This window comes from Epinephelus fuscoguttatus, linkage group LG23 (genome assembly GCF_011397635.1).
Source record: "Epinephelus fuscoguttatus linkage group LG23, E.fuscoguttatus.final_Chr_v1".
NCBI classification, from domain to species: domain Eukaryota; kingdom Metazoa; phylum Chordata; class Actinopteri; order Perciformes; family Serranidae; genus Epinephelus; species Epinephelus fuscoguttatus.
Genome location: NC_064774.1, coordinates 18,080,208 through 18,095,847, shown reverse-complemented (window position 1 = coordinate 18,095,847; position 15,640 = coordinate 18,080,208). Strand labels below are relative to the sequence as shown.

Here is a 15,640-nt window from a genome sequence, read left to right as displayed (position 1 = left end):
AATCTCTTTCGATGCAGCAAATACTTTAACCTTTTTTCTGTGTTCCTTGTAATCAATCTACCATTTATTTTATTTCACAGTAATTAGTATCTAGTTCCTTAAATGTTGAGGCAGAGGGTACTTGCTGTAGCTCTGGTTGAGGGTGGGAGGCTGTCAGTAAACAGTTTGTTGGGCACAGGGAAACAGAGATCTGTGTGGATACATGAGACCCTAAAAAAGAGGATGGGTCATGGGGAGTACCACCAGTTGGTCCAGGAGCTTCTCCTCCATGATGGCAGTTTCCAGGCATATTTTAGGATGACTCAGGGGCAGTTTGACAACCTGCTGTCTATCGTAGGGCTATATAGCTCTGGGTATCCAGCAACCACTACCACCAGTTTCTCCTCCATTGTTTACCAACTGTAAATTCATTGTGGTGACCACCACAGAAGGCCCGCCACCTCTCAAATCGTCCAAATGGATGATTTGTCTTTGTCTTTTGATTCAGTCTGGAGTGCCAAATTGAGGAGAAAACGCAGGGTGTTTGGTACAACTGGCAACACATACTTATCTAGTATTTACTAGATACTACAGCGTCGGTTTCTCACTCGATACTTGTCCTAGCACATAGTAGATAGTTCCTAGTATGCACCAGATAGCTTTTAGGGCCTGTCCCAATACCCACACTTCCCCTAGAAATACCCACTTGCACTTGGTTGTGCATGATCATGTGTAGGCTAGTGGTGTCCCAAAACAGAATTGAGTTAGTGGAAGTGGTTTCCAACACTTAAAATCCGCCCTAGATTCCAAGGGAGCCCGGACCCACACTTTCAACAAAGTGAAGTGGAACATGAAATTTCCCAGAACACCTTGCAAAGTCATATAGGCTACAATTTGTTACTGTACGATCGTAATGTTGGCTATACAAACAACAGGTGGCTGGACTAGCGTAAACTTATCAGCAACTCGGTTGAACAGCGTCAAAATATTTAAACAAATTGACTTACCCGAACAAAATCGATCGGAACTAGAAGACGTTGTAGGAGCCTCCTGTTTTCAGCATTTCTCCTCCGTTGATTCATCAGACGGAGAAGAATAAACATAGCACACGCCACAGAACAAGTGCTGGAGCCGGCATTTTCATTACGTTGCTATTATGCGTGACGTATGCCTGCACATTGGCCACGCCGATTTGCATGAAGTGGTGTCTCATTTCTTAGGGAAAGATCTCTACCGTAATATTACTCACTTCCCTCATCAAAGGTTATCTCGCAAACGAGGGCACTCAATACCAAGTGGAAGATTTAAGGGGTAGAAATGGGACAGGCCCTTTGTGTGCGTGAGTAAACTTCTAGTGTAGACCACATAGTTTACAGTGTGCAGGTGATAGTTTGGAATGTGCACCATGTACTTTTGGTATGCATCACACATACTCTGCATTACATATTTTCTAACGTGCACCAGAAACCATTGTTTCCAGTGCAGAAATCTGCAGGGTGTATTGTGAGGGTTAAGGTAATGACCATGAACCACAACATCTCCAGTTTGCTTGTCATTTTCTTTCTCTCTCCTGTCGTCTCTACTTTCAGCTATATATTAAAAGCACAACATGCCCAAAAGCAAAACTATAAAGTATTTCTGGGGGTCCGTACAGAGGAAAAGTTGAAAACATTTTCACTTCACTTAAGCAGATTTAACTTAGAAAGATGTGAAGTATGACATCAGTGCAGCAGGCAGTCAGTGAAACAGATCCTGCAGCATACTGTTCTATGGCCTCTCTGCTTCCTTTCAAAGAGGCTGCTCCTTTTTTTTGTTTCATTGACCAGCAGGTCAGTCTAATTTGTTTGTCCATCAGGCCTCTGATCAGCCTGTTGTTCCACCAAAGACACAGCGTGTTGAGGCCTCCTCATTGTGCATGCTGTGTGTATTTCTAAGTACCACACAGCGCCTGCAATGTGGAGGCTGAGACACGCAGAGACGTCTCGCACACACTTGACACACACATGTTTGGCTCTCAAGGACGAGTGACACAAGGAAAATAACAAGCTGTTTTTTTATGTTCATGTATTCTTAGCACTCATACTGCATGTGTATGAATGGAAGCAAATGAGACAAAAGTATTTGGAATTTAACAGCTACTGAATGCTTGATATTGAAATTTAAACACCACTGAATTCATATCTTTGAAGTACTTTTCTTTGTTCTTAATTTACCTCTTTGGAATTGAAATATAAATCCAAAATGATCCAAATATTCAAATTTCAGATTTTTTTTTTTTTTTTTTTTTTTTTTTTTAGAGAGAGAAAAAAAGAAAAAAAACTACAAATCGATTCAAGTTGCTTAAATTTGATTAGTCAAGTTCATGTCTAAAAATTCACGTTGAAATAAAAAATTCAAATAGCATCATCCAGGCTACCAAGGACAGTGTTTGGCAGTCGAGTCTGAATGTTTCGACCAATCAAATTTGACTAATCTTCTCTTTGATTTTTTTTTTCTTGTCAACTAGATTTTTTTTTAGATCTTACTTTAACCAATCAAATTTGAGCAACCTGAATCTTTTCTTTCTTTTTTTTTTTAATTAAAGTTAAATTTTTGGATTTGAACATTGAAAACATTGAACACACACTGAAAAAAAATCCAATTTAGCTTTTGAAATTGCAAATCAAGAAATTTCATGTCATAATTTCAAAGAGATAAATTCAGAACTCAAATTCTAACATATAGTTTTCAAAGTATATTTCAGGGTTCAATATTCAGTGGCTGTTAGCATTTAAACATTTATGTCTCTTATCTGCTTCCATAGATATTCACACACCAGTGGCGCAAGGTAGTTACAATGGCCTCCAGTGCGTGCTATTATGACAAGCCCTAGTGCACGCTATGGACCCTTTTACTATTAGTAAATAGTATGATGTTTTTTGGTGGGCGGGGCTTAGTTGGAGGCAAAACAATTCTCCACAGACATTAGCCAGCGCTAGCTAGCATGATCTGTTGGCTTGATTTAGACAATGGAGGAAGATGATGCATTCAGAAAAAAACTCATTCATTCAGGGTTTCTCTGTGAACACAGGCATAATTTCAAGGTGACACATAAGGGCCCACTCTCTCTCTCTGGGCCCCCCCACATCTATATTTACACCCCTGGAACACACATTTCCAAGGCTTTTATAACATTTCAGTCCATAATCACACACAGGCACACACAGGTACACCCTATAAGTTGCCATATTGACTGACCACAGAGCACGAACTGCTTCACATGACTTCCCCCATGAGTCAAGTAGCTTTTATTTTGTCTATAGGTCAACTGTGTTCCTTTCCACTTGCAATCCATACACAAGTGGGTGGTCTCAGTGACAGGCCTGTTCCTCTGTGGCAACACGGAAAAGTGAAGCTATCTTTGGTCGTGCTTATTATCTACTGCAGCACTCCTGCACTGCAGAGGCACCATGGAGCTCTAGCAGCATAATGACCCGTGTAGATCCCACTTTAGTGCGACACAGATGACAAGCTATACAAAGCTATGGTTCTGCTTTGGTTAATGAACAAAAAACCACATTATCCAATGTAGCATAAACCAGAATTATGCTACCAATTTCTTGCCTGGTCCCACTGGGTTGTTAATGCTAACAGCCACCAAAATCTTTAAGCCTTTCCTTGATGTCCTATTTAAGAGATTGCCAAACATCTTGCACAATGTTTCCTCTCCCAGTTGACTCAAATGCTAATGTAGCAGAGTAGCTGAGTGTTTCACCTCGCCGGCTGCCATACAATCACCTTCCCACATTTTTCTAATTTTACTTCTGCTTCCATGTCTGTCATTCTTAGTTCCACTTGCTCAGTCCTCAGCCCTGCCCGTTCAATCAGGTGCATGCTAATTAGCTTACTGTGGGACCAGCCAATCCCACGGGGAGTGCCACTAGATAATTAGCTCGTGGCTAATAGGCGTAGCAGTGGCACAGGGGAGGCAGAATGGGGACCTGCAGTCAGTTCCAGACAGTTGTTTGTCTCTGGTGGGTCTTGCTGCGATGTTGTCACAGTATGCGAGAGGATACATTAAAGATTGGAGGGAGGGAGGAAATAGAGAGGAGAGCTGAAGAGGATAAGAGTTGAAGGAATGGGAAGATTGGAGGAGAAAAATTCAGTTTAAGGGCCAAATATGTAATTTAATGTATAGTGGTCAGGAGCAACATGCAATAGTTACCATATGCATTAATTTTCAAGCCATTTGAGATAATAGACTGCCTAAAAATCTGACTAATCCTGTCATATATACATCCTATTTTGTATCTTATTGCTTTTCAACTGTCTCCACCATTCTGAAACTACAACACAACACATGTTAAGGATGACTAATTCATCTCAGAATGGCGCATTGCAAGTAGTTTCCTGCTTCAACTCGTCCTGTCACGAATCCTTGGTCTGAACTGAGCTCTTCACTACATGCCACATTCACGCATTCACACGCTGGTGGCCGAGGCTGCCATACATGGAGCCACCTGCTAGTCAGTAACCATTCACACGCTCTCACACACAGATGGAGGAGCCATCGGGAGCAATCTGGGGTTCAGCATCTTGCCCGAGGATACTTCGACATGCGGACCGGAGGAGCCGGGGGCTGAGCAGCCGATCATCTGATTAGCGGATGACCCACTCTACCTCTGAGCCACAGCCGCCCACTGCCAAGTAAATGTGGTCTTTTTTCAATTCTACTCAATTATATTGGACTTCTGTAGGGAATAGCATAATAGGATAACCAACATCAGCATATATTTTTATCTGAATTACCTAAACATAAAAGACTCAGGGCTTCTGCGAAAACATTTGGGGCTAGAGCCCTTAAAGCCTTGAAGTATGACACTACTGGGAGTTCAGCAAGGGATAGGTGCTTGTATTATACACCTCTCTGTATCCTGTTACACAGTTCACCAGCAGCAGAATGTACATTACATCCTCCTGAATGACCATAAAAATAATTCAACAACTCCCTAAAACAATTACAACACAAACTGAACATTACAACCTTCATGAAGGGAGGATTTATTGCAGGACTGTTGAGTTAGACTGCATCAGTTTCTGCTACGTGTATGTAATAAACTGGCAATTTAGTGTAGGCGAAGAGTTTCCTGCCAGGGTATAATAAATAATCTATCTTGTAATGTTCTTTAGAGCAGGGTTAGGGTATTTTTTTTTAAACTGCACACCAAATGGTGTCATGCTTCAGTGGGGTTGTCCGGCAGAAACAGTGTGACATCCCTAAAAGCGTAACCTGCTGGGAGTTGCTGGCTATAACCCTCAGAGAAAGAGGAACCCGACATGCTGGATGCATGTGGTATATGTTGGATATATTTGGATGTGCACAGTGGTTTCCAGACTTCCCGATAGTAAAAGCCTTCTTTTCCGAGACATTCTTTGCTTAGTGGAGGGTCTGACGTGGTCCAAACGACTGGGTTCATTTCCCTGATGAATCAGTTAGGATACAAACATTTGTTCGGACGATTGCAAAAGGAATGTGGGAGGGAAAATGTATAGCCACTGATGAGAAGAGGACTGTTAAAAACCCAGGAGTAGTTGCTCCTCCTGTATGTAGGATGGTCAAGTAGGAAGCAGCTGTCTTTGAAGCAGCACATTTAGAGAGGGAGAGGAATAGGTAACGAGGCAGCCAGGCTGATTTTGTATCTCTCAAAAGCATGAGGCAATGCATTCTGTGTGAGGACCGATATACTGACGGACGACAGAGAGGACGGTTGGCTGTCTGTTTTACAGATTTTTTACATGCACCAGAAGTTGAAAGCCTTTGAAGAATCTTTTTGAGATGAATTAATCATAAATATCCCCTGAATGTTCTTCAGAGAGAGTAAAGGTTGAGCAATGATACCGTAGGAGCAGATTTAATTTACCTGAAATTCAAGTGGCACATGGTTTGAAAAATAATGATACGAGCCTCATCCATTACATGTGGTTTTGCCTGGCACCTCTCAAATGCATTTTCATGTAACCTGTTTAAGTACAGAGAGGGAGGAAGCAAGGGAGAGAGGAGAAAACCTATTGGGGACTCACTTAGTCATTTTAGCTCGGGGCAAGTCCGAACTTGGCCTTCTGTGAGGAGGGCGTGCACACAGACACATCTCTCGCCCACATTTCAGGCATTCACATCCAAACATCAAACAAATAGATACATGAAAACACACATGCAAATATGCACTTCTGCCAACAGACACACAATCACTCACATACAAACACACACCCAAATTATTCATTTATTCAGAGGAGGCTGACTCAGGTTGCGGAAATACTCTTGCACCGGTCCGGCCCACGCTCCATTTAACACATCTGAGTGAGTTATTGGGTGTGTAAATGGACAGTGCAGTCACCTTTTAAACAGACTGTGGACAATGTTTCACAGAGGAGGATGCACTGCATTACACACCGGTCCAACAGCTATTAGACTTCATTAGAACCACGTCCCAAGCAAGTCACACATCATGTCAGCTCTTGTTCCTCAACTGCGTATTTCAAATTGTGACTGTTATTTAAAGGTCAGTACATTTTAACTGAAGCACTTGTCGGATGGTCAAACAGAGCCTGAACCCCCCCCACAACCCCTCCACATCTCTCGGAAGTTGTAATTGGGGAGGCTGCGTCCAACAATTTATATTACTTTCCAAAAGGCAACAATCTGACAAGCATGTTTTTCCCCGATTTGTACTCCACCCCCATTTTGTAGCAAAAATGCCTAAAATGACATAGTCAAATTAAAATGACTGTAGCGTCTGAACCGCTCTGACTACATGCATGCATGAGGTCTTGCCAGAAAGAAAACTCCCTGAAGTTTCTTGTGAAAGTGTCAGAAACACTCTAGGTAATACAGGGACAGAGTAATAGGCTACTGAATCAGTAAAAAATTGAGTAAGTATGACCATTCTACAGTGTTTTTTCCATGAAAAGATCCAGGCAGAGCTCCAAATGACAGGAGCGCTTACTCGTCTTCAAAACAGTACTATCAATGATCAAACAACACTCAGCCAGCTTCAGACATTGTACCTTATTGAAATCAGGTGTGCTTATGATAGCTGATGTTGTTTTTGACACAGAAACACCATAAAATATCACCAAATAAAGCCATATGAAATGTAAAAGTTATGATCCCACTTTCTAGACGGTATATCTCAGCCAAAAATAGGGGTAGGCGTGAGACTTTTACCTTTTATAAAAGGTAAGACGGCTCCACATAAGATCGCGAGTAATCCTTTAACTTTTCTTGTCGAAAAATGGCATGACATGACTTGTCACCACTCATCGCGATTTTGGACTTTGTGTGTTTAGGTTGCTCTGGTGCGAAATACATAATAAATAAAAGAAAAACAATGTTATTTTTGAAAAGTCGAGAGCTTTCCGAATCCGGCAATACCAAACATCACATGGTTTGATGATGAAATACACTGCCATGAGGAGCAATCACATAGTTTTAAGCAGAGAGGTCTGAGGAGGGAGCGAGGACTACATCATGAGCCTGGCTATTTTAAATGTTTCTTAACTGTTGTTTGCCTTCATCTACAATTCCATGGTATGTGCTCCTGTAACTATGGAGAAAAAGCCAGTAGAAGGCACAAATCAAGTGATAGTGGATTCAAACAGGCTGTTCTCGTAATGGTTCGTAAACCTATACGTATACCTATGAAAAGTAATGCACCACAATTCGTATATAACCCACATAATCATGCGCCAGTTATTCGTATATAACTCATGTAATCGGGAAGGGTGATCACATGACCCAGGCACTGATGGGGTTAAAGAAGGACGTAGTATAATGACCAAAAGTCTACGTAAGGATCCAGATTGGGGTGGTGGCTGGGTAAAACAAACACAGGACTTTCCCCCAGGGGACCGATGTTCATGTCCTGTGTGAAACCAAGTGAGCATGAGTAATGAGAAAAATAAAATCCTGCTGTTTTTTTTAACACACTGTTTGAATGGAAAAATATAAATATACATTTCTGCTTTAACAGTTTTACTCAATTAAAATAAAAAGTATAGTGCAGCTGGTCAGCTTTAAAGCCTGCTCAGATTCAGTTTTACTAGGAACTTACTTAGCTTTCCCACTTTGTTAAAGTGTAGTAAACAAAACATGCTTATATCTAAAGTGCAGCTTAAACAATTTTACTCAACTCCAGTGGCGTTGGTTATTTCTTTAGCGTGATGGTCAGGGAAACGCTTTTTCTTTTTAAACGACGACGATATCGTAGTTTGCACCAGATTGCTTTTTCTAGTCGTGCCGGTTAACGTTCAAACTCGGGTGGTGTCGCTTTAGATGCGTTAGCATGTTAGACGTGTTTCCAAGTACATACCCGACCGCTGTTCTGCAGTGTCAGCACACTGCTTTTGTCTTGTCAGCTTGTTTATTTCCATCTTCATATTTTACCCTGAAACCAAAGTGTTCCCAAACGGAGGACTAAGGTTTGCAGGTGGGTTTTCAGGTTTGTCAGGCTCACTTGCCATGTTGTCAAAATGCGAGAATGTGCCGCACAAAGTGAAAGTGGAGATTTACGGTCGGACTCGGTCTGTCACTCAATTATGTCCGTCAGGGAACTAGATATTTTAAATGGTTCGGCTTGCAAGAACGGAATTAAAATAAAACAAAATAAAATAAAATAAAATAATATCCTGCGCCCGAAAGTCGCGTACCGAACGGTTCGACACAAATACATGTACCGTTACGGCCCTAATATTTGGTATGGATCCTATGCATTTTTATATAAATGAGACCCCAGGTCACCATGTTTCTTTTCCTGAACCTAATGTGCGCAACTTTAAAGTTATGTACATAACTTTACGTTAAGTAGATAAGACATGATGCTATTTGTTGGGTGCTAGTACGTTAAATATCATATAAACCATCGTATGTGCATGTTCCTAATTTATCCTACGAACCATTGTATGAGCATACGTAGATTTAGAACGTTCACCAAAGTGAATTCCTTTGAGCTGCAGATAATGTTACAAGCTTTCTCAACAACAAAATCTATATCCTTCTCCTGCCCTTAGCGGTGTGTGTACAGTAACAGAATTTCAAGCTTGTCTGTTGCTCAGTGCCTAAGCCATGTTATTGACTATATTGACTGTGTGTGTGTGTGTGTGTGTGTGTGTGTGCGTGTGTGTTTATATGTGGGAGTGGGAGGGGCGGGTTTTCAATATGTATGTACTATTTTTGTTTGTTTTTATTCTGTGAAGCACTTTGTGCTGCATTTTTAATGTATGAAAAGTGCTATACAAATAAAGTTTGATTGATTGATTGATTGATTGATTGATTGATTGATTGATTGGTTATGTGTTGCCAAAATACACCTAGGGAGTTGTAATTACCATCTCCTTCTACATGTTTATGTGCTCAGACATGTACCTTCAACTTTTTTATCAAAAACAGGACTTTTTCTAATGCTGTTGGATTTGTATTGATGATTGAATTTAAATGCCACAGAAAAGACTCATCTAGAAGTCACGTAAAATTGTCTAGGGAAAACATGAATGGTAATTTTAGCTCCTGAACCCGGGCAAACCCAGAGTTGCTCTCGAGCTCTTTTCTTTTCATTTCCTTTACTTTTTGTATGTACCATTGTGTGCAATGCCTTTGAGGAAAGACTGTATAAAAGTGTCCCCATTGTCCCCATTTGTATCCTCATCATGTCTCACCCCTCTCTATGATGGCAGGCTTTTCACCCTGCCTTAGAGTATGACCATTCAGAGCTGTTAACACTTACCAATGCCCAATCTGCTCAGCCTGGTGATTGCTTAGGGAGATGAAGGTGTTTGAAATCCCTAGCAACCGTATACTCCTTCTGTCTAACCTCTATGCACTGTTGTAAAGTTGGGTATTTCTCATTGACTTCCAATCAGTCTTTGTGTAGCCAGAATTTTGGCCACAAAGGAAGGTGTGTCTTGCAGTCTATCTCCACGTCGGTTTTAATCATTCATCCATTTCATACTGTAAGTAAATCACTGTATATCATCATCCTTCACTTTGCATATTCATGATTCGAAATCTAACAAAGACGGCACAGCTGTCAGTATCTCAGAGAACTAGCAAGCTGTCTGATTTCCATTTCTCTGATGCTCCGTTGTCAATGATACCAAATGCAGAAAAGTAGATATTTTCAAGACTTAGAATTACTACTTTATATGTCGGTTGGCTGATTTTGTTCAACCTTACAACAGAGCCTGTGAGTTTACACTGCAGACGGCCCAGTGGGAAATTAAGCCCCAACCCTGGCTGTGTTCATGTTTTGACCTACTGTCCAAGGCTGCGCAGCACCAAAAGACAGAACTGATCGGCCAAAATATTTCCCATCCTCTCACCCTTGGCTCTGTTTCTTGACCTCGGATCTTTTGTTAGCTGAGGATGTTGCCAGGGGAATATAATGAAGGGGACGGGAGAAGAAGAGGGCAGGGTCTATCGATCTGGCGCTATAGAAACTAGAAAGACAAAGTCAGTGAAACAAGAGAGAAGATGTCCTCCATGGTTAAGTTGAAGGTAGTCCGGTCTGTGGAACAGTCTTGTTTTGAATTGGACATGTGTTATATTTGTTTCATTCTACCTTCCATCATATTTTTTCCAAACTTTCTGAGGAGCTTTGGTTCAGCTGGCTCTGACCTGGTTGGGTTGGGTTCCAACAAACAGTCAGATCCATTTTGGGTTCAGTTCCAAGCTGGTATTACCTGGATTTGTTCAGCTCTTAGTGTAACAAATCCTTTCTCTAATCTTTCACCTCCTCTCTTTTTATTAGCAAACACCAATGCATGAATCATTCAGGCAGTTCTGTAGTTAAATGGAGAATATGTTACCTATTTGGGGAAACTTCAGGTGCAGTTCTTTGGATGTCTGGGCTCTTTAAAGTCATTTATAAGTTACTGAAAACTGAAAGTTAAACCTGGATCGATTTGATAAGAGGTTTGAAAGGTTGCTGATTACACAGTAAGACTTGACTGAACCCCAAAGCTACTGTAAGTTTCGCTTTGTGGAGTCTGGACTTCTCTTCGAGCTTGCACTATTAACACATTTGCCACAGTTTGAGACAGTGTGAAAGCTGACAGGAAGGATGTTACTATCTTTGCCCAAATCTAATTAAATCTGACTTCCATGCTCGTGGTCCAGTCATATTCGCCATCAGTCATGTCTCCTGTTTCACGTCGCCTCATAATCAGATTGAATTTTTACTTCAGTCACTCAGGAAGGGAGGAAATGTGCAGTCTTTATGTATTGTGGTGCAGTGTGGTGATGTTTTGCTCTAACTTATCAGTAGTGAGTGATGCATCCACTCAGCTGATGTGCAGTTGATACTGAAGGCTGTAGCAGTTACTAGTAGTAGTAAACACTTTCGAACATTGTTCAAAGAAGTATGTCACTCATCATAATTCTGACTGTCTGAGTGGTCAGTTGATTCCACAAACAAGGCAATCAACCATCAATGGACACAACAGCAGACCTACGTGAGGGGGTGTTTCCTTATTGGCATGATCGATTTGTACCATGCCCGAGTAAGTTTGCCACCGCTCAGCTTTCACATTATGTTGTTCAGTACTCGAGGACACTTGTGCCATTATCTAGGAGACATTTGTTTATCTTGTTGCTACAGTGTAGAAAAGAGTGGCAATTGCAAGATCCCAAAGCCCATACAATGAAGTCGACCTTCACATTATGCCTGTTGTGTTGTGTGGTTTAGAGACAGTGTCAACCACGACTGTCTCACCTGCCTTCTGACTTTATCACCCCTGGGATCTCATTAGAGTTCTCAGTCAAGATAGATAGATAGATAGATAGATAGATAGATAGATGGAGGTGGTGATAATTGACTCTTCGCCAAGCCCTGCCCCCAGATGCAGACTGGCCAATCATAACGTAGTATCGGGCCAGCTCACACCAGGGTCCGACAACAACACATTGTGCTCCATTCACTCTAATGCGTCGTTTCAGAGTTCCTTCATTTTCAGGCTGGTTTTGTGGATTTGGAGCTAAATGTTGTGCCTGGGACACGTCGTGTATTAATGATACTTGTTACCTGGAGAGGTTGGAAAAAGATATACATTTCGTCCCTGTTCCAAAACCAAAATCAAACCCTGAAAAGTGTAGGGTTAGCTAGCTAGCTACTGAAGATATAGCCTACTGAATGTATACACATGCTGCTTTTGCTTTTTAATGATTATAACAGTGAAACAAAGGCCGACCCTGCTGTACAGGAACCAGTGAAGGGAAGCAGGGAGACTTTGCTGATATTCAACCAGCTCTGTGTCATCGCAGTGTGTGCAGATGAACGTTGTCTGACTTGCCGGTCCGGGTACAAACAGCGGCACAGAGGCAAAGCCAAACACTGTTCATCTGCACACACTGCGATGCCACACAACTGGTTCAATATCAGCAAAGTTTCCCTTTATATTCATTGTCTTGTGTGGCGATCAGCAGTGATGTGGTGGTTCACTTTCACACTGTGATCTGTAGCCTATAGTTCGGCTTTAGCTTCTAACTATCTTTGTCTTTTTAACCTGTTGTTGCTGCTGAGTCAGTTTGACATCCTGGATATATGGCTCCTTCACATGCGTCAATGGGTTTCAGGGCGATATTGGAGCTCTATGGCACAGAGGAATCACAGCAGCATCTTTGCTTTTTAGTCTGACCCCATGACCTCTGCCATGTGTCGCCCCCTCATCACTGATAACTACTGAATAAAGATCGTCATGGTCTTATAACCCATAAACAAAGTGACGCATGGGGGGGCAACATGTTTCCATGAGTCATCCACCTCCCGTCTTCTCTCATACACACACACACACACGCACAAACACACACACTGTGATAGACCCTGCCGAGATTAGTTAGCGATGCTGTTTGGAGATGTAGAGCTCAAACAATGTGGAATCTCACCCGACTGTAACACACACAGCTTCCATCTGTTTCTCTGACCACACACACACACACACACACACACTCGCGCACACACACTGCCTGTGTTGAATGTTATATTGGTATGCAGAACCAGTAAGGCTGGCAGAGTTATTACGCCTCAGTCCATTAATGCATGTTATCTCGCTGGTTCTCTTTATTTTTTAATCATTTTTCTGTCTCCTCTTTCAGTTCTGGACATTTTCTGTATCTCCTCCCTGAGTGTTTGGATATTTGCTTTTTATCTCTCTGCGTGGTTTCTGTCTTGGTCCTCCTGTCTCCTTCTTGTCTCCCTCTTAGCCTCTCATTAGATCTGAAAGCCCTAATGAAAAACAAACAGGATGGAAAACACCTCCTCCTCCTCCTTCAGCCTCCATTTTCTCTTTCTTTCTCTCCTCCTCACCTCACCCTTTTATTTCCTCTGCCTCTTTTCCTCCCGCCTCCTCTCGTCTCCCTGTCTCCCTCCTACGCCCCTCTCACCTCTTCAGCTGCTCTGTCCATTTTTTTTTTTCACTGCGAGATCCACCATTTGGGGAAGAAGAGAAAAAAAGAGATACAAAACAAAATAGAAAGTCTGCAGCACCTGCGCTTACAAAATGGCTGCAGACGTGACGGTAAAAAAAAAAAAATAATGTCATTTTGGAAGCGCAGGTGACATCGAACATCAGGTTGTAAAATTGCTGTATTTGAGAGAGCTGTTGTAAGGAGAGTGGAGACATCTGTTTAGACAGTTGAAGCATGAATGAAAATTATAACCTCTTGTCAAAAACACCCTTTATCTTTTTTATTTGTTGCTCTTAAGTATGTTCTTTTCTCTCCTTTCTCTTTGTCATACTTGCATCTCATTTCTCTCTTCCTTTCTTCCTCCTTCTTTCCGTCTCCTCCTCTCCCTCTCTTTCCCGTCTCTCCGTGGCAATGAATACAGAATCAGTCAGAGACAGACGGTGCGTGGGGTCTCCCCGGAGGAGGGATAAAAACACTCTCAAAGCGCACACATACGAGCGCACACATGGACGCCGACATATGCCCGAGCAAGAAAACCCTCTGTCTCCAACCAATATGAACGCACACATGGGATGATTTTCGCGCTGATAAATTCTGACAGAGTAATTTTCCTTATCGGTAATCTGCAGTCACCGAGTCTCAAATAGCTTCTTCAAACATTAAGATGCCATTGGGAGGCACCGAGGAGGAGATTAATGGAAAAACACACCCATGTTAAAGAACACACACACGTAGCTGCACACATTAAAAGGCACATTTTGCAGGGGGAGTTGGGATACGTGGTGCATTTCAACGGTGCGTCTGCCTTTGATCATATCTTTGTTTTGCATGATCTCCCTGTTATCTAGCAAACAATAATCACGCTCCTCTTCCTCTCTCCTTATGTGTCTTCCTCTGTCTTTGTCTCTCTCCACGTGTCCTTTCATCTTTGTCTCTCCTTGCTCCTTGGTAAGCATCTTTTCCCCTTCTGTGGCTTCGCTTTGATTTGGATTAACATTAACTTAACTCTGTGTGTGTGAGTGCGTAATCTCCTTTGCTGGGCGCCGAGGCCCCACGCCACCAGATTAAAAGTTTACACTTGGCAAAGATGCAGATAGTGATGTTGCATAACAATTAAGATACTGTTAAGACACGCACAGTTCTAATAGTCAAGATATGGGTGGATGGACTTTACTCCTTTTTGTCCCTTAGAGCAGTGGTTCCCAACTGGTCCAGCTACAGGGACCAGATTTCTCCTTAGTCATTGTTCAACGTCTACACAGTTTAACACATTCATTGTCATACTTGCGTTTGACCATGTCATCGAGCTAGTTTGCTGTCTCTCTCAAGTAGCTTTCCGTTAGTCACTCACTCTACAGCAAGAAACTGCACTTAAAAAAAACAACTCTGTGCTGGGAATTCAGTGTACTTAAAAAGAAAGGAGATTTTTGACAAACTTGACACCTTTGTGAGTCACTTGAGGTCCTTTCTGTATGGACTCGTGGCCTGCTTATGGAACCAGTTGGGAACCACTGCCTTAAAGGACATTTAAGCCACAGACACACCAAAGCAACATCAAATAACTGGTGGTGGCAAAGGCCAACTGTTGCATCGCTTCATGTCGCCTATCTGGGCCAAGAAGTTGCCCTTGAACACACCACAAAGACAATAGCCAATGGCCATCTGGCACATGGGCTCTGCATCTGCATTAGACGAAATAACCCTCCATACCAGCAGGCGATAATAGTCTGTATTTGTCATTAAAGAAGAGAAACTAGAAGACCAACAGGACAGATTCAAGATGCTAGTTAGACAGTTAGCACTTTAAAAACACAGCCTGATGCTGACTAATATGATATTTACCAGGAGCTAGCAAACAATACACAAGCAACTATGAACCGTTTTTGTGTAAGGGCTCAGTGACTTGTACAGCAAGTTCGTTTTGATCTCACGGCCTTTGACTTTAGCCTTTTGTTTACTTTCCTCACTTCTGTTTCTCTTCTCGTGTGCTGAGCTGAACCGCCAGTTAGGGTGATTTCATTCAAGGACTTTCTCTGCCAGTGACTCAACAAGTCAGTCAGCCAAAAAAACCCTACAAGGACTGACTATTGCCAGTGGTCGAGGACACACTGCAAAAACTAGGTGACAGACGCTCACTGCCAGCCTGGCATTCACCAAGGCGGACTGTCAGCTTTGTATGTCAGGGCCCTTAGTCTTTATGATGAGAGAATGACCTTTTCGAACACA

General features: G+C 42.1%; 1 protein-coding gene across 3 annotated transcripts in view; it reads left to right on the top strand.

The window, feature by feature from the left end:
- htr2cl1 (5-hydroxytryptamine (serotonin) receptor 2C, G protein-coupled-like 1) overlaps positions 1–15,640 on the top strand; it is a 272,524-nt gene that overhangs the window by 116,409 nt on the left and 140,475 nt on the right. For all 3 annotated transcript variants that reach the window (XM_049569308.1, XM_049569307.1, XM_049569306.1), the window contains one exon: positions 4,517–4,665. The gene's annotated coding sequence lies outside the window, so the exon portion shown is untranslated. The remainder of the gene's footprint in view (positions 1–4,516; positions 4,666–15,640) is intronic.